Consider the following 24,773-nt stretch of genomic DNA (forward strand, 5'->3'; position numbering starts at 1 on the left):
AAAAAGCTCAGAGGTAGACCGCTTGCTTTGCATGCGAGAAGCCCCGGGTTCGATCCTCGGTACCTCCACGTTGGCTGCACAATTTTTATTCTTTTGTACAATAGTAAAAACGATGAACTAATTCTTTCGCACTTTTTACAAACTGTGATAAAATTAAGGCTGTGTTCACACGTTCCAGAATTTGTTGTGTCATCGAATGATAATATGTATCGTTATGTGACTGGATTCTTGCGTGAAGTCGTGCATTCTTTTCAATTTCTGAAAGTGCGCTTTTCGCTAGAGTACTTGTCCTCTGTAAAACGGAAAACACTTTACAAAGACCTTGTCGACTGTTTGTTGCCAACACCGCGGTACAGAACTTTATTCAATGTCGGACCCGGACAGGACGTGCTAAGAAGGGTTAAAAAGATGAACGTAAAACCGGGAACAAAAACTTTCTTCTTTAAACTTCATTCTGGGACGCTCCCAGTAAAGCAATGGTTAGCTGATAAGGGACTCTACGTTCCATGGACGACAAACTGCCTACTTTGTAAGACGCCCGAAACGGTAGAACACGTTTTTCTTTACTGCTGGGACGCCGTTATCCATTGGGACATTCTGCAGCGCACATTGAAAAAGGACCTACCCATCACGAGTTATGGCATTCGTTTTCTGAGTGTGGACAATGAAGACGGCGTCCCGTACGACATGTTCATGCTGATAGCACTTCACAGCATCTGGCAGACTAGAATGGCGGTCCGCAATGCCGACCTTCACGCTCGTCCTGTCAGGGAAAATTTCATTGTAAACATGGATTAAATACGCGAACTGTATAAAGCGCAACCAGACCCTCCTGACTGGCTACCTCTCTTGGACAAATTGTGTAACTTGAAGAAATTTTAATGTGAACACACCGGATCAAGACTTGGTCCAAATGTTTCCTTTTATCATTCATGTTTCTCTGTTTCCACGACCTGTAAAAGAAAACAGGCAATAAACAAAAAAAAAATCGGGGGTATAGCTCAGAGGTAGAGCGCTCGCTTTGCATGCGAGAAGCCCCGGGTTCGATCCCCGGTACCTCCACGTGTGCTGCGTAATTTTTATTATTTTTATATAATAGTGAAAACGATGAACTAATTATTCGGCACTGCGCACATAATAGCACGCAATGCGCACTGGAGGAATCGCCTTCCGAGCACTGACTTCCTCCGCCGCCACATAGTAAGTGTAGGTTTTAGCGCTTCAAGCCATAACGCACGTGATTGGATCAAAACTGCTCAATTTCTCATACGATTCTATTACAATACTACATGAATATTCCGGCTTAAACGTAATTCGAGGGTATAGCTCAGGGATTCCACTTCCGGCCACCGAGCGTGACTGACGTGCGCATCATGTGCTCCAACGGAGCGGTATCAGCGGCCCAGCCAGGCCGTGGAAACAGGTTTGCTGGCTCGAGTGACCAGGATTAGGAAGTTATTTTGCCGCGGCTACCAACAGGTCGAATTGTTGCAAATACGCTCTTTTTGCACGCCGACGTCAGAGCAAGGCCCTAGAAGGTCGAGGATTTTCGCGACGCACTGGTTCGTTTGGCACTACTCCCCGAGGTTGTCGCCTTGGGGGCGTACCAGATGAATCACATCTGGGCTATCACGTTCAAGAGTGTTGACGGAATGAAGAAGCTGCTTTCAGTCTGTGAAGTGACTGTTAAAGAACGACGGTGCATTGTCATTGATCCCGACGACCAGGACGTGAGGATGAAGATCCACTGGATTTTGTACAACGTGCAAGACGAAGATGTGCGAACAGCCTTTGCACCTTACGGAACGGTGACGGAAGTCGCCAAGGAACGCTGGCGCGTTCAGGGAGTCATGGACAAAGGTTCGTCAACGCGTTGTGTGTCTTTGAAGATGAAGCCTGGAGTCACAATTGATGACCTGCCTCACCAGCTACGCATTGCTGGAGAGCAGGCCCTCGTTGTGGTTCCTGGAAGAGCCCCGCTTTGCCTAAGGTGCCATACTTCAGGACACGTCCGACGGGAATGCAAAGTTCCCCGTTGCAGTCAGTGCCGTCGCTTCGGCCATGACCAATCGCAGTGCGCCAAAACGTACGCAAATGTCACAGGGCACATGAGAGGAGAAGACGACTCCGAACTTCTCATGGATGCAGACGAAGCCGAGGAGGCAGCGAGAACAGCAGAAAAGAATACGCCGCATGCAGCGCCTAACGACGTCAAGGGGGGCGTGGCAGCGACACAGACTGAAGACCAGACCACTGCGTCGAAGCAGGCTGTTGTAGCCCCGAAGATTGACGCAGCGGAGCTAAGCACAAGTACTGCTACGGAAGCAGTACATGGAAAACCTCAAGAGGAGGGAGAAGGCATGGACGTCGTCCAAACAAGCATGAGTAGTGCTCCAGCAAAGAGGACACACGACAAGGCCTGTGTCGAAGAGGTTCAGCATCCTTCTGCGAGTATCGACGAACCACCCCCCAAATCGGGAGGGCAGCGCCGGCCGACGTTTCGCCCGAAGCCCAGCATCGCGCGGGACAAAAAGCCGGCGAAGACTACACCGACGTAGCAACCATGGCTTCCTTCTGGCTTGACAAGGGACGAGAGGCGACCCACAACGGGACTACGACGGCCAGCGCGCTGAGGCTGCGCCAGCCTGCTGCAGAACGCGAGCACGCCTCTTGGGTGGGCTCGAGAACTCTTGAGAAGGGAAAATTGCTGAGCTTCAATTCTCGGTGTATTAAGGCTGAAGGTGAGCACGAAGCCGTTCGGCCTATTTAATTTGTCGCGCAAATGGCAGGCAGAACAGAAGCAGCACTTAAATTTACCACCTTTAATGTAAGGGGACGGGCAGCGAGGCGGCGTCAGTATCAATTAAATCGCCTCCTGCTTGAGAACGATGTGGACGTAGTGGCAGTGCAAGAGACCAAGGTGGAAAGTGAAGCTCAGACGAACCGCATGGTTGAGCCTTTTAGAAGCCGTTACAATGTATGCGTGAGTCATTCTGTTGGTACGTCAGGAGGGTGTGCCATTTTAATTCGAAATTCTTTAGGTGTTATTGAAGAATCTGTTACAGTTTTCAACACCGGGCGTTTTGTGATGTGTGATTTTTCGTATCTTGGTTTACAGTGGCGCGTAATGTGTGTGTATGCCCCAAATAAGGAAAATGAGCGCAAAGCTTTTTTCGAAATGGTTCAGCCCTATCTGAAGTCTCCTAGATACATTATTCTCATGGGTGACTTCAACTGCGTATGCATGCCTGAAGACAGAGTTACTAACGCGACCATTCGAAACCAGAGCTCGTTACTTTTGAATGCAATTGTCCTGGAGCACAATTTAGAAGACGTCGGGAGTGCTCTGTCAGAAGGTGCCCGTCTGCAGTTCACACATTTCCAACAAGCAAGTCATGCAAGACTTGACAGGGTTTACGCGTCTGCTGGCCTGGTCCCAATGTGCAGTGGCTACTTGATTAAAAACGTTGCGTTCAGCGATCATTGCATGGTAATGGTTACAATAGGAACGAAGACCAAAAGGTCGAAGTTCAACTGGGAACTATGGAAATTTAATATAAGGCTTCTCGAGGATGAACGTTTTGTGTTTACAGTAAAAGAAAAAATTGACTGTTTGCAAACGGGTGATCAGAGGGACGTTATTGGAAAATGGGAACATTTTAAAGAAGAAATAAAACTGATCGCTATAGAAAGAGCGAGTGCGCTGCGTCAAAGCGACAAGGCAGACGAAAAAGAATTTCAGAGCCGCTTAGATTTGCTGCTGAGGCTGGAAAGTGCTCAGCCGGGCCAGTACGAAAAAGAAATAAAAGAAACAAAAAATAAGTTAGAACTGATGGATGAAGAGAAATATAAAGGAGCGGTCATACGCGCACGTGCAGAACGGTTGTGGTTTGGCGAGACGCCGACAAAGCGGTCCCTGTGCGACGAAAAACGATATGCAGTAAAGAACGATGTAAAGGCGATACAGTACAAGGGCGAAATGGCTCGTGACTTTAATACTATTCAACGTGCGTTTGTTGATTATTACGAAGGACTACTGGGTCACTAGTAAAGTGTTGAAGAAGGCCTCGCGGCGGAGTTCTTGGCACTGATGCCTATCTTAGAGGATGAAGTCAAGCTGGGGCTCGAGGCATCGATTAGTGCAGCGGAAGTAGAGCGCGCAATCGACGAGTTAAGCTCCGGAAAATCACCTGGTCCCGACGGGCTAGGCGCAGCTTTTTACAAAGCGTTTAAGTCTGACATGGCGCATATTCTACACAGCGTAATTCAAGAAACATACGAAAAGCAGATGATGCCTCCGTCCTTCCGAAGAAGTCACATCGTCATAGTACCGAAGAGTGAAGACCCGGTTAAGAGATTGTCAGTCAGAGGGTATCGGCCCATAAGCCTCACGAATGTGGACTATAAAATATTCATGAAGGTTCTGGGCAGAAGGTTGCAGAATGTAATAAAAGCTATCGTAGGCCAGCACCAAACGTGCGGGATTAAAGGACGTACGATAACGACAAATATTCACGTAGCACGGAGCATATTAGAATGCTGCGATGCTTTTGATAAACGTGTAGCCATGTTGCAACTGGACATGGAAAAGGCCTTTGACCGCGTCAACCACCATGTTCTGTTTTGTATCCTCGAACACGTGAATGTCGGCCGAGTGCTCTTGGAAGGTGTCAAAATGGCATATGCTGGTTGTACGGCAAACCTTATTGTTAATAAGCAGCTGAGTGAAAGTATCACAGTTCGTTCTTCCGTGAGGCAAGGGTGCCCATTGTCTCCATTGTTTGCACTGTATCTCGAACCTTTTTGCCTAAAAATTATATCAAACGAAAAAGTGCGTGGCTTCACGATGTTGTCCACTGAAGTTAAAGTATTTGCGTATGCGGATGATATCGCCATATTTTGCGAAGATAGGGAAAGTCTAACTGAAGTGGTGAAGGACGCGGCTAGGTTTTGCAAAGCCTCCGGAAGTGTGATAAACTGGGGAGTGTTTTGGTTTCTGGCACGGAAAATGGGATTATGCGCCTGAAATGTTTGAGAGCGTTCAGTGGGCAACGTCACCTGTCAAATACTTGGGAGTGCCACTAGACCAATATCAAGAACCTGCAATATATTGGGAAGCGGAAAATTAGCGCACACGCGAATGTACGCACAAATGGGGTGGCCGCGATCTTTCAATTTTTGCTCGGGCCACAGTATGTAACCTCTTTTTGGTGGCCAAGGTATGGTATGTGCTGCAGGCACTGTGTATGTCACGGACCAGCGTCCAGAGATTGCACCGAGTTTTCGCAGTGTTCCTTTGGGGGTCGAGTTGGGAGAGGACAAGTCGGACAAATCTATTTCTGTCCGTTGGAAAGGGTGGCCTAGATTTGGCTCATTTGTTTCTTAGGCAACTTGTGTCAAGATTTATGTTCCTCCGAGACCAAAAAGATGCTTTCCTGCGTACGGTAATGCAAATTTGGTTGAAAGAGGCACTACCTGAATATGTTGTATCATCCAGCCCTGTGAAACGCGTACGGGTGCGCGGCTTTCTTTGGGAGGTTGTGCGCGCTTTTCAGTGTTTGAAAGTTCGCTTTTCTGCACAGTATCTTGCTGATGTTCGAAGGAAACAACTTTATAAAGACCTTATTGATACTATGTCGCCTATACCTTTGTACCGTTCCATATACTGTGTTGGCTCTGAAGGGAATGTACTGAAGAGAGTGAAAAAGATGTCGGTGCGGCCCTCAATGAAATCATTCTTCTTTCAGCTGCACACTGGCACACTGCCCGTGAAACCATGGCTACAAGAGAAATGAATATTTGTCCCATGGTCCACAAATTGTCTAATCTGTAGAAAACCGGAGGCTATAGATCACATGTTCCTTCACTGCACAGACGCTGTATTTCACTGGGACGTCTTGCAACGAACTTTAAAAAAGCAGCTTCCAATATCACCTTACTGCATAAGATTTCTATCGGTAGATAGCGGTGATGAAGTGCCGTGGGACATGTTTATGCTTATCAGCTTACACAGTATATGGAAAAATCGAATGGCGTTTAGGCATGCAGATGAAACTATCCTCCCTGTACGAGAGTATTTCATTGAAAATGTGTCTTATGTAAGAGATGTGTTTAAGGCTCAAAAAGAACAGCCGGAATGGCTCCCATTAATGGATGACCTCGCCAAACTGAAACGCTTTTAATCCTTTGGTGTGAGCTGGCCAGTGCACCGCTTGCATCTTTTACTTGTAAAGCGATATTAGTGTTTTGTATGTCTTTCATTGTCATGTACCAAGAAGGTAATAAAGAAAAAACAAAAAAAAGAGGGTATAGCTCAGAGGTAGAGCGCTCGCTTTGCATGCGAGAAGCCCCGGGTTCGATCGCCGGTACTTCCACGTTGGCTGCGTCATTTTTATTATTTTTATATAATAGTGAAAACGATGAACTAATTATTTGGCACTGCGCACATAATAGCACGCAATGCGCACTGGAGGAATCACCTTCCGAGCACTGACTTCCTCCGCCGCCACATAGTAGTAAGTGTAGGTCTTAGCGCTTCAAGCCATAACTCACGTGATTGGATCAAAACTGCTCAATTTCTCATACGATTCTATTACAATACTACATGAAGTGCGTAATATTCCCGTTTAAATGTAATTCGGGGGTATAGCTCAGAGGTAGAGCGCTCGCTTTGCATGCGAGAAGCCCCGGGTTCGATCCCCGGTACCTCCACGTGTGCTGCGTAATTTTTATTATTTTTATATAATAGTGAAAACGATGAACTAATTATTTGGCACTGCGCACATAATAGCACGCAATGCGCACTGGAGGAATCACCTTCCGAGCACTGACTTCCTCCGCCGCCACATAGTAGTAAGTGTAGGCCTTAGCGCTTCAAGCCATAACGCACGTGATTGGATCAAAACTGCTCAATTTTTCATACGATTCTATTACAATACTACATCAAGTGCGTAATATTCCCGTTTAAATGTAATTCGGGGGTATAGCTCAGAGGTAGAGCGCTCGCTTTGCATGCGAGAAGCCCCGGGTTCGATCCCCGGTACCTCCACGTGTGCTGCGTAATTATTATTTTGATATAATAGTGAAAACGATGAACTAATTATTTGGCACTGCGCACATAATAGCACGCAATGCGCACTGGAGGAATCGCCTTCCGAGCACTGACTTCCTCCGCCGCCACATAGTAGATAGTGTAGGTCTTAGCGCTTCAAGCCATAACGCACGTGATTGGATCAAAACTGCTCAATTTCTCATACGATTCTATTACAATACTACATGAAGTGCGTAATATTCCCGTTTAAATGTAATTCGGGGGTATAGCTCAGAGGTAGAGCGCTCGCTTTGCTTGCCAGAAGCCCCGGGTTCGATCGCCGGTACCTACACGTTGGCTGCGTAATTTTTATTATTTTTATATAATAGTGAAAACGATGAACTAATTATTTGGCACTGCGCACATAATAGCACGCAAGGCGCACTGGAGGAATCGCCTTCCGAGCACTGACTTCCTCCGCCGCCACATAGTAGTAAGTGTAGGTCTTAGCGCTTCAAGCCATAACGCACGTGATTGGATCAAAACTGCTCAATTTCTCATACGATTCTATTACAATACTACATGAAGTGCGTAATATTCCCGTTTAAATGTAATTCGGGGGTATAGCTCAGAGGTAGAGCGCTCGCTTTGCATGCGAGAAGCCCCGGGTTCGATCGCCGGTACCTACACGTTGGCTGCGTAATTTTTATTATTTTTATATAATAGTGAAAACGATGAACTAATTATTTGGCACTGCGCACATAATAGCACGCAGTGCGCACTGGAGGAATCGCCTTCCGAGCACTGACTTCCTCCGCCGCCACATAGTAGTAAGTGTAGGTCTTAGCGCTTCAAGCCATAACGCACGTGATTGGATCAAAACTGCTCAATTTCTCATACGATTCTATTACAATACTACATGAAGTGCGTAATATTCCCGTTTAAATGTAATTCGGGGGTATAGCTCAGAGGTAGAGCGCTCGCTTTGCATGCGAGAAGCCCCGGGTTCGATCGCCGGTACCTACACGTTGGCTGCGTAATTTTTATTATTTTTATATAATAGTGAAAACGATGAACTAATTATTTGGCACTGCGCACATAATAGCACGCAATGCGCACTGGAGGAATCGCCTTCCGAGCACTGACTTCCTCCGCCGCCACATAGTAGAAAGTGTAGGTCTTAGCGCTTCAAGCCATAACGCACGTGATTGGATCAAAACTGCTCAATTTCTCATACGATTCTATTACAATACTACATGAAGTGCGTAATATTCCCGTTTAAATGTAATTCGGGGGTATAGCTCAGAGGTAGAGCGCTCGCTTTGCATGCGAGAAGCCCCGGGTTCGATCGCCGGTACCTACACGTTGGCTGCGTAATTTTTATTATTTTTATATAATAGTGAAAACGATGAACTAATTATATGGCACTGCGCACATAATAGCACGCAATGCGCACTGGAGGAATCGCCTTCCGAGCACTGACTTCCTCCGCCGCCACATAGTAGTAAGTGTAGGTCTTAGCGCTTCAAGCCATAACGCACGTGATTGGATCAAAACTGCTCAATTTTTCATACGATTCTATTAGAATCCTAGATGAAGTGCGTAATATTCCCGTTTAAATGTAATTCGGGGGTATAGCTCAGAGGTAGAGCGCTCGCTTTGCATGCGAGAAGCCCCGGGTTCGATCCCCGGTACCCCCACGTGTGCTGCGTAATTTTTATTTTTTTATACAATAGTGAAAACGATGAACTAATTATTTGGCACTGCGCACATAATAGCACGCAGTGCGCACTGGAGGAATCGCCTTCCGAGCACTGACTTCCTCCGCCGCCACATAGTAGTAAGTGTAGGCCTTAGCGCTTCAAGCGATAACGCACGTGATTGGATCAAAACTGCTCAATTTCTCATACGATTCTATTACAATACTACATGAAGTGCGTAATATTCCCGTTTAAATGTAATTCGGGGGTATAGCTCAGAGGTAGAGCGCTCGCTTTGCTTGCCAGAAGCCCCGGGTTCGATCGCCGGTACTTCCACGTTGGCTGCGTCATTTTTATTATTTTTATATAATAGTGAAAACGATGAACTAATTATTTGGCACTGCGCACATAATAGCACGCAATGCGCACTGGAGGAATCGCCTTCCGAGCACTGACTTCCTCCGCCGCCACATAGTAGAAAGTGTAGGTCTTAGCGCTTCAAGCCATAACGCACGTGATTGGATCAAAACTGCTCAATTTCTCATACGATTCTATTACAATACTACATGAAGTGCGTAATATTCCCGTTTAAATGTAATTCGGGGGTATAGCTCAGAGGTAGAGCGCTCGCTTTGCTTGCCAGAAGCCCCGGGTTCGATCGCCGGTACCTACACGTTGGCTGCGTAATTTTTATTATTTTTATATAATAGTGAAAACGATGAACTAATTATTTGGCACTGCGCACATAATAGCACGCAATGCGCACTGGAGGAATCGCCTTCCGAGGACTGACTTCCTCCGCCGCCACATAGTAGTAAGTGTAGGCCTTAGCGCTTCAAGCCATAACGCACGTGATTGGATCAAAACTGCTCAATTTTTCATACGATTCTATTACAATACTACATCAAGTGCGTAATATTCCCGTTTAAATGTAATTCGGGGGTATAGCTCAGAGGTAGAGCGCTCGCTTTGCATGCGAGAAGCCACGGGTTCGATCCCCGGTACCTCCACGTGTGCTGCGTAATTATTATATTGATATAATAGTGAAAACGATGAACTAATTATTTGGCACTGCGCACATAATACCACGCAATGCGCACTGGAGGAATCGCCTTCCGAGCACTGACTTCCTCCGCCGCCACATAGTAGTAAGTGTAGGTCTTAGCGCTTCAAGCCATAACGCACGTGATTGGATCAAAACTGCTCAATTTCTCATACGATTCTATTACAATACTACATGAAGTGCGTAATATTCCCGTTTAAATGTAATTCGGGGGTATAGCTCAGAGGTAGAGCGCTCGCTCGCTTTGCATGCGAGAAGCCCCGGGTTCGATCCCCGGTACCTCCACGTGTGGTGCGTAATTTTTATTATTTTTATATAATAGTGAAAACGATGAACTAATTATTTGGCACTGCGCACATAATAGCACGCAATGCGCACTGGAGGAATCGCCTTCCGAGCACTGACTTCCTCCGCCGCCACATAGTAGTAAGTGTAGGTCTTAGCGCTTCAAGCCATAACGCACGTGATTGGATCAAAACTGCTCAATTTCTCATACGATTCTATTACAATACTACATGAGGTCCGTAATATTCCCGTTTAAACGTAATTCGGGGGTATAGCTCAGAGGTAGAGCGCTCGCTTTGCTTGCCAGAAGCCCCGGGTTCGATCGCCGGTACTTCCACGTTGGCTGCGTCATTTTTATTATTTTTATATAATAGTGAAAACGATGAACTAATTATTTGGCACTGCGCACATAATAGCACGCAATGCGCACTGGAGGAATCGCCTTCCGAGCACTGACTTCCTCCGCCGCCACATAGTAGTAAGTGTAGGCCTTAGCGCTTCAAGCCAAACGCACGTGATTGGATCAAAACTGCTCAATTTTTCATAAGATTCTATTACAATACTACATCAAGTGCGTAATATTCCCGTTTAAATGTAATTCGGGGGTATAGCTCAGAGGTAGAGCGCTCGCTTTGCATGCGAGAAGCCACGGGTTCGATCCCCGGTACCTCCACGTGTGCTGCGTAATTATTATATTGATATAATAGTGAAAACGATGAACTAATTATTTGGCACTGCGCACACAATAGCACGCAATGCGAACTGGAGGAATCGCCTTCCGAGCACTGACTTCCTCCGCCGCCACATAGTAGTAAGTGTAGGCCTTAGCGCTTCAAGCCATAACGCACGTGATTGGATCAAAACTGCTCAATTTTTCATACGATTCTATTACAATACTACATCAAGTGCGTAATATTCCCGTTTAAATGTAATTCGGGGGTATAGCTCAGAGGTAGAGCGCTCGCTTTGCATGCGAGAAGCCACGGGTTCGATCCCCGGTACCTCCACGTGTGCTGCGTAATTATTATATTGATATAATAGTGAAAACGATGAACTAATTATTTGGCACTGCGCACACAATAGCACGCAATGGGAACTGGAGGAATCGCCTTCCGAGCACTGACTTCCTCCGCCGCCACATAGTAGATAGTGTAGGTCTTAGCGCTTCAAGCCATAACGCACGTGATTGGATCAAAACTGCTCAATTTCTCATACGATTCTATTACAATACTACATGAAGTGCGTAATATTCCCGTTTAAATGTAATTCGGGGGTATAGCTCAGAGGTAGAGCGCTCGCTTTGCTTGCCAGAAGCCCCGGGTTCGATCGCCGGTACCTACACGTTGGCTGCGTAATTTTTATTATTTTTATATAATAGTGAAAACGATGAACTAATTATTTGGCACTGCGCACATAATAGCACGCAATGCGCACTGGAGGAATCGCCTTCCGAGCACTGACTTCCTCCGCCGCCACATAGTAGAAAGTGTAGGTCTTAGCGCTTCAAGCCATAACGCACGTGATTGGATCAAAACTGCTCAATTTCTCATACGATTCTATTACAATACTACATGAAGTGCGTAATATTCCCGTTTAAATGTAATTCGGGGGTATAGCTCAGAGGTAGAGCGCTCGCTTTGCATGCGAGAAGCCCCGGGTTCGATCGCCGGTACCTACACGTTGGCTGCGTAATTTTTATTATTTTTATATAATAGTGAAAACGATGAACTAATTATATGGCACTGCGCACATAATAGCACGCAATGCGCACTGGAGGAATCGCCTTCCGAGCACTGACTTCCTCCGCCGCCACATAGTAGTAAGTGTAGGTCTTAGCGCTTCAAGCCATAACGCACGTGATTGGATCAAAACTGCTCAATTTTTCATACGATTCTATTAGAATCCTAGATGAAGTGCGTAATATTCCCGTTTAAATGTAATTCGGGGGTATAGCTCAGAGGTAGAGCGCTCGCTTTGCATGCGAGAAGCCCCGGGTTCGATCCCCGGTACCTCCACGTGTGCTGCGTAATTTTTATTTTTTTATACAATAGTGAAAACGATGAACTAATTATTTGGCACTGCGCACATAATAGCACGCAGTGCGCACTGGAGGAATCGCCTTCCGAGCACTGACTTCCTCCGCCGCCACATAGTAGTAAGTGTAGGCCTTAGCGCTTCAAGCGATAACGCACGTGATTGGATCAAAACTGCTCAATTTCTCATACGATTCTATTACAATACTACATGAAGTGCGTAATATTCCCGTTTAAATGTAATTCGGGGGTATAGCTCAGAGGTAGAGCGCTCGCTTTGCTTGCCAGAAGCCCCGGGTTCGATCGCCGGTACTTCCACGTTGGCTGCGTCATTTTTATTATTTTTATATAATAGTGAAAACGATGAACTAATTATTTGGCACTGCGCACATAATAGCACGCAATGCGCACTGGAGGAATCGCCTTCCGAGCACTGACTTCCTCCGCCGCCACATAGTAGAAAGTGTAGGTCTTAGCGCTTCAAGCCATAACGCACGTGATTGGATCAAAACTGCTCAATTTCTCATACGATTCTATTACAATACTACATGAAGTGCGTAATATTCCCGTTTAAATGTAATTCGGGGGTATAGCTCAGAGGTAGAGCGCTCGCTTTGCTTGCCAGAAGCCCCGGGTTCGATCGCCGGTACTTCCACGTTGGCTGCGTCATTTTTATTATTTTTATATAATAGTGAAAACGATGAACTAATTATTTGGCACTGCGCACATAATAGCACGCAATGCGCACTGGAGGAATCGCCTTCCGAGCACTGACTTCCTCCGCCGCCACATAGTAGTAAGTGTAGGCCTTAGCGCTTCAAGCCATAACGCACGTGATTGGATCAAAACTGCTCAATTTTTCATACGATTCTATTACAATACTACATCAAGTGCGTAATATTCCCGTTTAAATGTAATTCGGGGGTATAGCTCAGAGGTAGAGCGCTCGCTTTGCATGCGAGAAGCCACGGGTTCGATCCCCGGTACCTCCACGTGTGCTGCGTAATTATTATATTGATATAATAGTGAAAACGATGAACTAATTATTTGGCACTGCGCACACAATAGCACGCAATGGGAACTGGAGGAATCGCCTTCCGAGCACTGACTTCCTCCGCCGCCACATAGTAGATAGTGTAGGTCTTAGCGCTTCAAGCCATAACGCACGTGATTGGATCAAAACTGCTCAATTTCTCATACGATTCTATTACAATACTACATGAAGTGCGTAATATTCCCGTTTAAATGTAATTCGGGGGTATAGCTCAGAGGTAGAGCGCTCGCTTTGCTTGCCAGAAGCCCCGGGTTCGATCGCCGGTACCTACACGTTGGCTGCGTAATTTTTATTATTTTTATATAATAGTGAAAACGATGAACTAATTATTTGGCACTGCGCACATAATAGCACGCAATGCGCACTGGAGGAATCGCCTTCCGAGCACTGACTTCCTCCGCCGCCACATAGTAGTAAGTGTAGGTCTTAGCGCTTCAAGCCATAACGCACGTGATTGGATCAAAACTGCTCAATTTCACATACGATTCTATTACAATACTACATGAAGTGCGTAATATTCCCGTTTAAATGTAATTCGGGGGTATAGCTCAGAGGTAGAGCGCTCGCTTTGCATGCGAGAAGCCCCGGGTTCGATCGCCGGTACCTACACGTTGGCTGCGTAATTTTTATTATTTTTATATAATAGTGAAAACGATGAACTAATTATTTGGCACTGCGCACATAATAGCACGCAGTGCGCACTGGAGGAATCGCCTTCCGAGCACTGACTTCCTCCGCCGCCACATAGTAGTAAGTGTAGGTCTTAGCGCTTCAAGCCATAACGCACGTGATTGGATCAAAACTGCTCAATTTCTCATACGATTCTATTACAATACTACATGAAGTGCGTAATATTCCCGTTTAAATGTAATTCGGGGGTATAGCTCAGAGGTAGAGCGCTCGCTTTGCATGCGAGAAGCCCCGGGTTCGATCGCCGGTACCTACACGTTGGCTGCGTAATTTTTATTATTTTTATATAATAGTGAAAACGATGAACTAATTATTTGGCACTGCGCACATAATAGCACGCAATGCGCACTGGAGGAATCGCCTTCCGAGCACTGACTTCCTCCGCCGCCACATAGTAGAAAGTGTAGGTCTTAGCGCTTCAAGCCATAACGCACGTGATTGGATCAAAACTGCTCAATTTCTCATACGATTCTATTACAATACTACATGAAGTGCGTAATATTCCCGTTTAAATGTAATTCGGGGGTATAGCTCAGAGGTAGAGCGCTCGCTTTGCATGCGAGAAGCCCCGGGTTCGATCGCCGGTACCTACACGTTGGCTGCGTAATTTTTATTATTTTTATATAATAGTGAAAACGATGAACTAATTATATGGCACTGCGCACATAATAGCACGCAATGCGCACTGGAGGAATCGCCTTCCGAGCACTGACTTCCTCCGCCGCCACATAGTAGTAAGTGTAGGTCTTAGCGCTTCAAGCCATAACGCACGTGATTGGATCAAAACTGCTCAATTTTTCATACGATTCTATTAGAATCCTAGATGAAGTGCGTAATATTCCCGTTTAAATGTAATTCGGGGGTATAGCTCAGAGGTAGAGCGCTCGCTTTGCATGCGAGAAGCCCCGGGTTCGATCCCCGGTACCTCCACGTGTGCTGCGTAATTTTTATTTTTTTATACAATAGTGAAAACGATGAACTAATTATTTGGCACTGCGCACATAATAGCACGCAGTGCGCACTGGAGGAATCGCCTTCCGAGCACTGACTTCCTCCGCCGCCACATAGTAGTAAGTGTAGGCCTTAGCGCTTCAAGCGATAACGCACGTGATTGGATCAAAACTGCTCAATTTCTCATACGATTCTATTACAATACTACATGAAGTGCGTAATATTCCCGTTTAAATGTAATTCGGGGGTATAGCTCAGAGGTAGAGCGCTCGCTTTGCTTGCCAGAAGCCCCGGGTTCGATCGCCGGTACTTCCACGTTGGCTGCGTCATTTTTATTATTTTTATATAATAGTGAAAACGATGAACTAATTATTTGGCACTGCGCACATAATAGCACGCAATGCGCACTGGAGGAATCGCCTTCCGAGCACTGACTTCCTCCGCCGCCACATAGTAGAAAGTGTAGGTCTTAGCGCTTCAAGCCATAACGCACGTGATTGGATCAAAACTGCTCAATTTCTCATACGATTCTATTACAATACTACATGAAGTGCGTAATATTCCCGTTTAAATGTAATTCGGGGGTATAGCTCAGAGGTAGAGCGCTCGCTTTGCTTGCCAGAAGCCCCGGGTTCGATCGCCGGTACTTCCACGTTGGCTGCGTCATTTTTATTATTTTTATATAATAGTGAAAACGATGAACTAATTATTTGGCACTGCGCACATAATAGCACGCAATGCGCACTGGAGGAATCGCCTTCCGAGCACTGACTTCCTCCGCCGCCACATAGTAGTAAGTGTAGGCCTTAGCGCTTCAAGCCATAACGCACGTGATTGGATCAAAACTGCTCAATTTTTCATACGATTCTATTACAATACTACATCAAGTGCGTAATATTCCCGTTTAAATGTAATTCGGGGGTATAGCTCAGAGGTAGAGCGCTCGCTTTGCATGCGAGAAGCCACGGGTTCGATCCCCGGTACCTCCACGTGTGCTGCGTAATTATTATATTGATATAATAGTGAAAACGATGAACTAATTATTTGGCACTGCGCACACAATAGCACGCAATGGGAACTGGAGGAATCGCCTTCCGAGCACTGACTTCCTCCGCCGCCACATAGTAGATAGTGTAGGTCTTAGCGCTTCAAGCCATAACGCACGTGATTGGATCAAAACTGCTCAATTTCTCATACGATTCTATTACAATACTACATGAAGTGCGTAATATTCCCGTTTAAATGTAATTCGGGGGTATAGCTCAGAGGTAGAGCGCTCGCTTTGCTTGCCAGAAGCCCCGGGTTCGATCGCCGGTACCTACACGTTGGCTGCGTAATTTTTATTATTTTTATATAATAGTGAAAACGATGAACTAATTATTTGGCACTGCGCACATAATAGCACGCAATGCGCACTGGAGGAATCGCCTTCCGAGCACTGACTTCCTCCGCCGCCACATAGTAGTAAGTGTAGGTCTTAGCGCTTCAAGCCATAACGCACGTGATTGGATCAAAACTGCTCAATTTCACATACGATTCTATTACAATACTACATGAAGTGCGTAATATTCCCGTTTAAATGTAATTCGGGGGTATAGCTCAGAGGTAGAGCGCTCGCTTTGCATGCGAGAAGCCCCGGGTTCGATCGCCGGTACCTACACGTTGGCTGCGTAATTTTTATTATTTTTATATAATAGTGAAAACGATGAACTAATTATTTGGCACTGCGCACATAATAGCACGCAGTGCGCACTGGAGGAATCGCCTTCCGAGCACTGACTTCCTCCGCCGCCACATAGTAGTAAGTGTAGGTCTTAGCGCTTCAAGCCATAACGCACGTGATTGGATCAAAACTGCTCAATTTCTCATACGATTCTATTACAATACTACATGAAGTGCGTAATATTCCCGTTTAAATGTAATTCGGGGGTATAGCTCAGAGGTAGAGCGCTCGCTTTGCATGCGAGAAGCCCCGGGTTCGATCGCCGGTACCTACACGTTGGCTGCGTAATTTTTATTATTTTTATATAATAGTGAAAACGATGAACTAATTATTTGGCACTGCGCACATAATAGCACGCAATGCGCACTGGAGGAATCGCCTTCCGAGCACTGACTTCCTCCGCCGCCACATAGTAGAAAGTGTAGGTCTTAGCGCTTCAAGCCATAACGCACGTGATTGGATCAAAACTGCTCAATTTCTCATACGATTCTATTACAATACTACATGAAGTGCGTAATATTCCCGTTTAAATGTAATTCGGGGGTATAGCTCAGAGGTAGAGCGCTCGCTTTGCATGCGAGAAGCCCCGGGTTCGATCGCCGGTACCTACACGTTGGCTGCGTAATTTTTATTATTTTTATATAATAGTGAAAACGATGAACTAATTATATGGCACTGCGCACATAATAGCACGCAATGCGCACTGGAGGAATCGCCTTCCGAGCACTGACTTCCTCCGCCGCCACATAGTAGTAAGTGTAGGTCTTAGCGCTTCAAGCCATAACGCACGTGATTGGATCAAAACTGCTCAATTTTTCATACGATTCTATTAGAATCCTAGATGAAGTGCGTAATATTCCCGTTTAAATGTAATTCGGGGGTATAGCTCAGAGGTAGAGCGCTCGCTTTGCATGCGAGAAGCCCCGGGTTCGATCCCCGGTACCTCCACGTGTGCTGCGTAATTTTTATTTTTTTATACAATAGTGAAAACGATGAACTAATTATTTGGCACTGCGCACATAATAGCACGCAGTGCGCACTGGAGGAATCGCCTTCCGAGCACTGACTTCCTCCGCCGCCACATAGTAGTAAGTGTAGGCCTTAGCGCTTCAAGCGATAACGCACGTGATTGGATCAAAACTGCTCAATTTCTCATACGATTCTATTACAATACTACATGAAGTGCGTAATATTCCCGTTTAAATGTAATTCGGGGGTATAGCTCAGAGGTAGAGCGCTCGCTTTGCTTGCCAGAAGCCCCGGGTTCGATCGCCGGTACTTCCACGTTGGCTGCGTCATTTTTATTATTTTTATATAATAGTGAAAACGATGAACTAATTATTTGGCACTGCGCACATAATAGCACGCAATGCGCACTGGAGGAATCGCCTTCCGAGCACTGACTTCCTCCGCCGCCACATAGTAGAAAGTGTAGGTCTTAGCGCTTCAAGCCATAACGCACGTGATTGGATCAAAACTGCTCAATTTCTCATACGATTCTATTACAATACTACATGAAGTGCGTAATATTCCCGTTTAAATGTAATTCGGGGGTATAGCTCAGAGGTAGAGCGCTCGCTTTGCTTGCCAGAAGCCCCGGGTTCGATCGCCGGTACCTACACGTTGGCTGCGTAATTTTTATTATTTTTATATAATAGTGAAAACGATGAACTAATTATTTGGCACTGCGCACATAATAGCACGCAATGCGCACTGGAGGAATCGCCTTCCGAGGACTGACTTCCTCCGCCGCCACATAGTAGTAAGTGTAGGCCTTAGCGCTTCAAGCCATAACGCACGTGATTGGATCAAAACTGCTCAATTTTTCATACGATTCTATTACAATACTACATCAAGTGCGTAATATTCCCGTTTAAATGTAATTCGGGGGTATAGCTCAGACATTCTGCTTCCGGCCACCGAGCGTGACGGACGCATGATGACGGGCTCCGTTGGAGCGGCTTCAGCGGCCTTTTCTGGCCGCGGAAACAGGACGATGGAACAGGAGGGCACCTACCAAGTTGTTCTGCCAGGTCTGCCAACAGGTCGTTATGTTTTAAATACAGTTTTTTTGCACGCTGATATCACGGCGCGGCCGTACCGGATTGAAGATTTCCGTGACGCACTGGCACCGCATTCGCTTCTTCCGGATGTTATCGCCCTGGGGGCGTATCGCATGAGCCATGTCTGGGCTATCACCTTCAAGGACGCAGACGCGGTGAAGAAGATCTCGAGCATCGGGGAGCTGCGTGTAAAAAACCGGCGCTGTCTGGTGATTGACCCGGCGAACCAGGACGTTCGACTGAAGCTCCACTGGCTTCTACACAATGTGCCTGATGAGGACGTGCGTGTCGCCTTTGCGCCCTATGGAAAAGTTACCGAAGTAGCCCGGGAGCGCTGGCGTGTGCAAGGTATGACAGAGAAGGGATCAACCACCCGGCTTGTCACCCTCAAGTTGAAAGCGGGCGTGAAGTTGGATGACTTGCCACACCAGCTGAGCGTTGGCGGTGAGTTGGCGCTTGTCGTGGTACCAGGCAGACCCCCGCTGTGCCTTCGGTGTCGCGGTACGGGCCACATCCGCAAGGAATGTCGAGTCCCGCGTTGCGGAATCTGCCGACGCTTCGGGCACGAAGAAGACCAGTGTACTCGCACTTACGCGAGCATTACAGGCCCGGGAACCAGCGAGGACTCGTCCGAGATGCTGATGGACGAGACGGATGCTGAGGAAGCAGCCCGTGTGGGTGGACAACCACAGCGGCATACTCAGCCATCGTTCACGACTCTGGTGAAGCAGAAGGCGGGGCCCTCCGGCGCAACAGATGGTAGTGTACAGGCGCAGCATAAGCCTGAACAGGACGACGATGACAAGGCAAAGGAGGCGGCGAAAGCCGCGGACGCTAAAGAAAGCAGCGTGGAGACCCCCGGCATTGATACCATGGAGACGAACCAGGAAGCGGCGAGCACCATTGCTGGAAAACGTCCGCATGAAGAAAGCGGAGACGTCAAGCTGCAGCCAGGCGGTAGCGGCGATGAGCCTCCGCCGAAGGCAGGGGGAGTGAGACGCTCGTCTTTAAAACCGCGGCCGAACCTTCCGGCCGACCCGCGGAAGGCGGGGAAACAGCCTCCGTAGTAACACAGTGTCCTGGTCGGTGTCAGCGCCGGTTGTGTTGGTCGACCGGTGTCAAGAGGTCCTGGCAGTCGTGAGGAAGGCTACATCAACCATGAAGGTAGGCACCATGCGGATAGAGGCGTTTCTTCTTCTAAGACATGGCTTTTAATCTTATTGCTCCACTTCGAGTTGCGACTTTGAACGTCAGAGGTCTGGGAGCAAGAAGGCGACAATACCAGCTTAATCGCCTTCTTCTGGATAACGATATTGACATAATTGCTTTACAAGAGTCGAAAATAGAGATCCAAGAGCACACTGACCGCATGGTGTCTTCCTTTCAAGCAAACTTTCATGTGTGCGTTTGTCATTCTGTTGGGACGTCGGGTGGGTGCCTTGTACTCATACGTAAGACGTTAAGAGTGAACGTAGAGTCTGTATTTGCATGCCCAAGTGGTCGCCTTTTGATTGCTGATTTCACATTTTCGAATTTTTGGTGGCGAATTGTTTGTGTATATGCTCCTAATGTAGAAAGCGAGCGTAAAATTTTCTTTGAATCACTTGAGCCATGGTTGAATGGCGACAAGTTTTTACTTGTACTGGGAGACTTCAACTGTGTGTGCGCCGCAGCTGACAGAGTGAAGTTTAGGCCACTGAGAGACAAGAGCTCTGAAGTTTTGAATACTTTTGTGCATGAGTATGGTCTCGAGGATGTTGGCAATGTGTTTTCCACTGGGACCCACCCAGAATACACGCACTTTCAGCGGGAGAGCCATGCGAGACTAGACAGAATGTATGTATCTGTCGATCTTATGCCGCTATGCTCAAGTTATGACGTTAAACCTGTGCCTTTCAGTGATCATTGCCTCGTGAGCATGACTTTAGGAATGAAGGGCAGGAAATTGCGCTTTAACTGGCACTTATGGAAATTGAACATAAAGCTTTTGGAGGATGAAGGGTTCATTATGCAAGTAAAGACCAAGCTAGACAAACTGCTAGACGCGCAGCCAGCTAGTTTTGCAACTGAATGGGAGGGGTTCAAAGAGTGGGTAAAAATGAAAGCAATAGAAAAGAGCAGCGTGGCTCGCTATAAAGAGAAAGAAAAAGAAAAAGAAATGAACGGGCAACTTGAATGGATGCTGAGCATGGAAAATAGCGCGCCGGGAACTTTCACGAAAGAAATACGGGAAGTGAAATGCCAGCTCGAAAGAATCGACGCCGACAGGTATAGGGCCGCCGTCATACGCGCAAGGTCTGAAAAATTGTGGGCTGGCGAAACGCCGACAAAACGAGCGCTATCAGACGAGAAAAGATACGCTTGCCAGAAAGAAATTAGGAGCATCCGATTTGACGGCCGGACTTCGGAAGATGCGAGAGACATTCAGTGTGCTATAGCCGAACATTTCACAGAACTTCTTAGCAATAAGCTCGAGACCATAGAAGGCTTCCATGTAGACTTCTTGAGGCTGGTGCCAAGACTAGATGATGAAATTAAGGAACGTCTTGAACTGCCTATAACTTTACAGGAGATAGAAAAAGCAATAGACGACCTACCATCTGGGAAAGCTCCTGGACCAGATGGGCTAAGTGCGGCCTTTTATAAAACCTTTAAGCTTCCTGTTGCACAGTGCATGCTCCATGTGATAACTGAGGCTTATGAGCGAAAACAGGTTCCATTGTCTTTCAATACGTCCCACATAGTTCTAATTCCCAAGACTGATGATCCGGAAGAACGACTGTTGGTGGGGTCATATCGACCGATTAGTCTCACCAACGTCGACTACAAAGTATTTATGAAGGTTCTAGCAAAAAGACTGCAGTCTGTGATCACGAAATTGGTAGGGTCTCATCAGACGTGTGGAATTAAAGGCCGTAGCATCGCTACAAATATACATGTCGCACGCAACGTATTAGAATGTGTCGATGCAGTTGGCGGTCAGATAGCAATGATGCAGCTCGACTTGGCGAAAGCCTTTGACCGCGTCTCCCACGAAATCCTTTTTTCCATCCTGGAACACTCCAAACTAGGTGACATTATAGTAGAGGGCGTAAAAATGGCCTACAAGAACTGTACGACCCGCATTATAGTTAATGGCGATCTCACTGACAAACTTGCTGTACGTTCTTCAGTAAGACAGGGATGCCCGCTTTCCCCCTTGCTTTTCGCAGTGTATTTAGAGCCACTATGCCTGGCAATTATCAACTCTGACCGAATTTCAGGTTACAGACTGCAGTCATCACACGTGAAAGTACTCGCGTATGCTGACGATATAGCGGTTTTTTGCGCTGATAGACAGAGCATCTGGGAAGCGACAATTGTGATTGAAAAATTCTGCGCTCAGACTGGAAGTCAGATCAATTGGGGAAAAAGTTCCGGTTTTTGGCATGGCGAATGGGACGTAACACCGGGTTGTTTTTCTCGGCTTCGATGGTCCACCTTGCCAACGCGGTATCTAGGAGTACCTCTGGATTGTTATCGGGATCCCAGCTCGTACTGGAAAGAAGAAACTTCGAGAATGAAAGAGAAAGCGGTCGCGTGGCAAGGAAGACAGCTATCAATGTTTTCCCGTGCCTCTATCTGTAATGTCTTTTTGATTTCGAAGCTCTGGTATGTCATGAATGTGCTGTGTGCGACCCGAACAGCTATTCAAAAAATGCATCGTGTTTTTGCTGTTTTTGTTTGGGCGTCCACCTGGGAAAGAACCAGCCGAACTAGCCTGTTTGTTTCCGTTAAAAGCGGAGGCCTTGGCCTGGCGCATCTTTTTTTGCGTCAAGTGGTCTCGCGATTTATGTTTTTGCGTGATCAAAGTGATCCCTTTCTAAGAACTGTTATGCAAGTACGCCTACAGAGACTGCTCCCTGGAAGGCTGGTCTCCTGTGATAACATGTGTGGTGCCGTGACAGGATACTTGCGCGAGGTTGTTCTGTCGTACAAGATGTTGGAAGTACGTTTCAGCCCTGAGTACCTATGCAATGTCAATAAGAAAAAGCTGTACAAAGCGTTGGTTGACGTGATGTTCCCGGTACCCATTTATCGGACACCACACTTTGGAGGCCCAGGGCAAGATATTTTAAAAAGAATTAAGAACATGCCCGTTAGACCAGTTGTCAAAACCTTTTTTTTTAAACTGCATTCCGGTACGCTGCCTGTTAAAACCTGGCTGCATGATAAAGGGCTATTCGTGCCATGGACAACAAACTGCTTGTTATGCAGGAAGCCCGAGACAGTGGAACATGTCTTCCTAGAATGTTGGGATCCAATTTTTTACTGGGATGTCCTTCAGAGGACGATTAAAAAGGAACTCCCTTTAAATCCTTACGGCATCCGGTACTTACCAGTTGATAGTGAAGAAGTGCCCTACGACTTAATCATGCTCCTTGGCCTCCACAGTCTGTGGAAAACGCGAATGCAGGTGCGACATGCAGACATAAATACCGGTACCACACGTGAAAACTTCATCGAAAGTGTCCTTTATCTTCGAGAATGTTTCAGGGCACGGACTGATCCACCAGAGTGGATACCACTACTTGATGAATTAGTCCAATTGAAAAGATTTTAGCACCACTCGCGTCAGCCCAAGTGTGGCTGAAGTGTTTTATCATGTTACTTTGTGTTATGCGTCCAAAACGGCAATAAAGAAAAAAAAAAAAAAAAAAAGGGGGTATAGCTCAGAGGTAGAGCGCTCGCTTTGCATGCGAGAAGCCACGGGTTCGATCCCCGGTACCTCCACGTGTGCTGCGTAATTATTATATTGATATAATAGTGAAAACGATGAACTAATTATTTGGCACTGCGCACATAATACCACGCAATGCGCACTGGAGGAATCGCCTTCCGAGCACTGACTTCCTCCGCCGCCACATAGTAGTAAGTGTAGGTCTTAGCGCTTCAAGCCATAACGCACGTGATTGGATCAAAACTGCTCAATTTCTCATACGATTCTATTACAATACTACATGAAGTGCGTAATATTCCCGTTTAAATGTAATTCGGGGGTATAGCTCAGAGGTAGAGCGCTCGCTCGCTTTGCATGCGAGAAGCCCCGGGTTCGATCCCCGGTACCTCCACGTGTGGTGCGTAATTTTTATTATTTTTATATAATAGTGAAAACGATGAACTAATTATTTGGCACTGCGCACATAATAGCACGCAATGCGCACTGGAGGAATCGCCTTCCGAGCACTGACTTCCTCCGCCGCCACATAGTAGTAAGTGTAGGCCTTAGCGCTTCAAGCCATAACGCACGTGATTAGATCAAAACTGCTCAATTTTTCATACGATTCTATTACAATACTACATGAAGTCCGTAATATTCCCGTTTAAACGTAATTCGGGGGTATAGCTCAGAGGTAGAGCGCTCGCTTTGCTTGCCAGAAGCCCCGGGTTCGATCGCCGGTACTTCCACGTTGGCTGCGTCATTTTTATTATTTTTATATAATAGTGAAAACGATGAACTAATTATTTGGCACTGCGCACATAATAGCACGCAATGCGCACTGGAGGAATCGCCTTCCGAGCACTGACTTCCTCCGCCGCCACATAGTAGTAAGTGTAGGCCTTAGCGCTTCAAGCCAAACGCACGTGATTGGATCAAAACTGCTCAATTTTTCATAAGATTCTATTACAATACTACATCAAGTGCGTAATATTCCCGTTTAAATGTAATTCGGGGGTATAGCTCAGAGGTAGAGCGCTCGCTTTGCATGCGAGAAGCCACGGGTTCGATCCCCGGTACCTCCACGTGTGCTGCGTAATTATTATATTGATATAATAGTGAAAACGATGAACTAATTATTTGGCACTGCGCACACAATAGCACGCAATGCGAACTGGAGGAATCGCCTTCCGAGCACTGACTTCCTCCGCCGCCACATAGTAGTAAGTGTAGGCCTTAGCGCTTCAAGCCATAACGCACGTGATTGGATCAAAACTGCTCAATTTTTCATACGATTCTATTACAATACTACATCAAGTGCGTAATATTCCCGTTTAAATGCAATTCGGGGGTATAGCTCAGAGGTAGAGCGCTCGCTTTGCATGCGAGAAGCCACGGGTTCGATCCCCGGTACCTCCACGTGTGCTGCGTAATTATTATATTGATATAATAGTGAAAACGATGAACTAATTATTTGGCACT

General features: G+C 46.5%; 27 non-coding genes and 1 pseudogene across 27 annotated transcripts; all 28 read left to right on the forward strand.

Annotated features, from left to right (window-relative positions):
• Positions 1 to 990: 990 nt before the first annotated feature.
• On the forward strand, positions 991 to 1,062 carry TRNAA-UGC (transfer RNA alanine (anticodon UGC)). Its single transcript has one exon. It is a non-coding gene; the product is annotated as a tRNA-Ala (tRNA).
• Positions 1,063 to 1,373: 311 nt separating this feature from the next.
• Positions 1,374 to 2,558, forward strand: LOC126529865 (uncharacterized; annotated as a pseudogene).
• Positions 2,559 to 6,639: 4,081 nt separating this feature from the next.
• On the forward strand, positions 6,640 to 6,711 carry TRNAA-UGC (transfer RNA alanine (anticodon UGC)). The gene has a single exon. It is a non-coding gene; the product is annotated as a tRNA-Ala (tRNA).
• A 265-nt stretch (positions 6,712 to 6,976) lies between these two features.
• TRNAA-UGC (transfer RNA alanine (anticodon UGC)) lies at positions 6,977 to 7,048 on the forward strand. The gene has a single exon. It is a non-coding gene; the product is annotated as a tRNA-Ala (tRNA).
• Positions 7,049 to 7,647: 599 nt separating this feature from the next.
• Positions 7,648 to 7,719, forward strand: TRNAA-UGC (transfer RNA alanine (anticodon UGC)). Its single transcript has one exon. It is a non-coding gene; the product is annotated as a tRNA-Ala (tRNA).
• Positions 7,720 to 7,984: 265 nt separating this feature from the next.
• Positions 7,985 to 8,056, forward strand: TRNAA-UGC (transfer RNA alanine (anticodon UGC)). Its single transcript has one exon. It is a non-coding gene; the product is annotated as a tRNA-Ala (tRNA).
• Positions 8,057 to 8,321: 265 nt separating this feature from the next.
• TRNAA-UGC (transfer RNA alanine (anticodon UGC)) lies at positions 8,322 to 8,393 on the forward strand. Its single transcript has one exon. It is a non-coding gene; the product is annotated as a tRNA-Ala (tRNA).
• A 265-nt stretch (positions 8,394 to 8,658) lies between these two features.
• Positions 8,659 to 8,730, forward strand: TRNAA-UGC (transfer RNA alanine (anticodon UGC)). Its single transcript has one exon. It is a non-coding gene; the product is annotated as a tRNA-Ala (tRNA).
• A 938-nt stretch (positions 8,731 to 9,668) lies between these two features.
• Positions 9,669 to 9,740, forward strand: TRNAA-UGC (transfer RNA alanine (anticodon UGC)). Its single transcript has one exon. It is a non-coding gene; the product is annotated as a tRNA-Ala (tRNA).
• A 262-nt stretch (positions 9,741 to 10,002) lies between these two features.
• Positions 10,003 to 10,078, forward strand: TRNAA-UGC (transfer RNA alanine (anticodon UGC)). Its single transcript has one exon. It is a non-coding gene; the product is annotated as a tRNA-Ala (tRNA).
• Positions 10,079 to 10,679: 601 nt separating this feature from the next.
• Positions 10,680 to 10,751, forward strand: TRNAA-UGC (transfer RNA alanine (anticodon UGC)). Its single transcript has one exon. It is a non-coding gene; the product is annotated as a tRNA-Ala (tRNA).
• A 262-nt stretch (positions 10,752 to 11,013) lies between these two features.
• On the forward strand, positions 11,014 to 11,085 carry TRNAA-UGC (transfer RNA alanine (anticodon UGC)). The gene has a single exon. It is a non-coding gene; the product is annotated as a tRNA-Ala (tRNA).
• A 599-nt stretch (positions 11,086 to 11,684) lies between these two features.
• TRNAA-UGC (transfer RNA alanine (anticodon UGC)) lies at positions 11,685 to 11,756 on the forward strand. The gene has a single exon. It is a non-coding gene; the product is annotated as a tRNA-Ala (tRNA).
• Positions 11,757 to 12,021: 265 nt separating this feature from the next.
• On the forward strand, positions 12,022 to 12,093 carry TRNAA-UGC (transfer RNA alanine (anticodon UGC)). Its single transcript has one exon. It is a non-coding gene; the product is annotated as a tRNA-Ala (tRNA).
• A 938-nt stretch (positions 12,094 to 13,031) lies between these two features.
• Positions 13,032 to 13,103, forward strand: TRNAA-UGC (transfer RNA alanine (anticodon UGC)). Its single transcript has one exon. It is a non-coding gene; the product is annotated as a tRNA-Ala (tRNA).
• A 599-nt stretch (positions 13,104 to 13,702) lies between these two features.
• Positions 13,703 to 13,774, forward strand: TRNAA-UGC (transfer RNA alanine (anticodon UGC)). Its single transcript has one exon. It is a non-coding gene; the product is annotated as a tRNA-Ala (tRNA).
• Positions 13,775 to 14,039: 265 nt separating this feature from the next.
• TRNAA-UGC (transfer RNA alanine (anticodon UGC)) lies at positions 14,040 to 14,111 on the forward strand. The gene has a single exon. It is a non-coding gene; the product is annotated as a tRNA-Ala (tRNA).
• Positions 14,112 to 14,376: 265 nt separating this feature from the next.
• TRNAA-UGC (transfer RNA alanine (anticodon UGC)) lies at positions 14,377 to 14,448 on the forward strand. The gene has a single exon. It is a non-coding gene; the product is annotated as a tRNA-Ala (tRNA).
• A 265-nt stretch (positions 14,449 to 14,713) lies between these two features.
• Positions 14,714 to 14,785, forward strand: TRNAA-UGC (transfer RNA alanine (anticodon UGC)). Its single transcript has one exon. It is a non-coding gene; the product is annotated as a tRNA-Ala (tRNA).
• Positions 14,786 to 15,723: 938 nt separating this feature from the next.
• TRNAA-UGC (transfer RNA alanine (anticodon UGC)) lies at positions 15,724 to 15,795 on the forward strand. The gene has a single exon. It is a non-coding gene; the product is annotated as a tRNA-Ala (tRNA).
• Positions 15,796 to 16,394: 599 nt separating this feature from the next.
• TRNAA-UGC (transfer RNA alanine (anticodon UGC)) lies at positions 16,395 to 16,466 on the forward strand. The gene has a single exon. It is a non-coding gene; the product is annotated as a tRNA-Ala (tRNA).
• A 265-nt stretch (positions 16,467 to 16,731) lies between these two features.
• Positions 16,732 to 16,803, forward strand: TRNAA-UGC (transfer RNA alanine (anticodon UGC)). Its single transcript has one exon. It is a non-coding gene; the product is annotated as a tRNA-Ala (tRNA).
• A 265-nt stretch (positions 16,804 to 17,068) lies between these two features.
• TRNAA-UGC (transfer RNA alanine (anticodon UGC)) lies at positions 17,069 to 17,140 on the forward strand. The gene has a single exon. It is a non-coding gene; the product is annotated as a tRNA-Ala (tRNA).
• Positions 17,141 to 17,405: 265 nt separating this feature from the next.
• Positions 17,406 to 17,477, forward strand: TRNAA-UGC (transfer RNA alanine (anticodon UGC)). Its single transcript has one exon. It is a non-coding gene; the product is annotated as a tRNA-Ala (tRNA).
• A 5,816-nt stretch (positions 17,478 to 23,293) lies between these two features.
• On the forward strand, positions 23,294 to 23,365 carry TRNAA-UGC (transfer RNA alanine (anticodon UGC)). The gene has a single exon. It is a non-coding gene; the product is annotated as a tRNA-Ala (tRNA).
• A 262-nt stretch (positions 23,366 to 23,627) lies between these two features.
• TRNAA-UGC (transfer RNA alanine (anticodon UGC)) lies at positions 23,628 to 23,703 on the forward strand. Its single transcript has one exon. It is a non-coding gene; the product is annotated as a tRNA-Ala (tRNA).
• A 601-nt stretch (positions 23,704 to 24,304) lies between these two features.
• On the forward strand, positions 24,305 to 24,376 carry TRNAA-UGC (transfer RNA alanine (anticodon UGC)). Its single transcript has one exon. It is a non-coding gene; the product is annotated as a tRNA-Ala (tRNA).
• Positions 24,377 to 24,638: 262 nt separating this feature from the next.
• Positions 24,639 to 24,710, forward strand: TRNAA-UGC (transfer RNA alanine (anticodon UGC)). Its single transcript has one exon. It is a non-coding gene; the product is annotated as a tRNA-Ala (tRNA).
• Positions 24,711 to 24,773: the final 63 nt, after the last annotated feature.

Source organism: Dermacentor andersoni, chromosome 3 (assembly GCF_023375885.2).
Source record: "Dermacentor andersoni chromosome 3, qqDerAnde1_hic_scaffold, whole genome shotgun sequence".
Taxonomy (NCBI): domain Eukaryota; kingdom Metazoa; phylum Arthropoda; class Arachnida; order Ixodida; family Ixodidae; genus Dermacentor; species Dermacentor andersoni.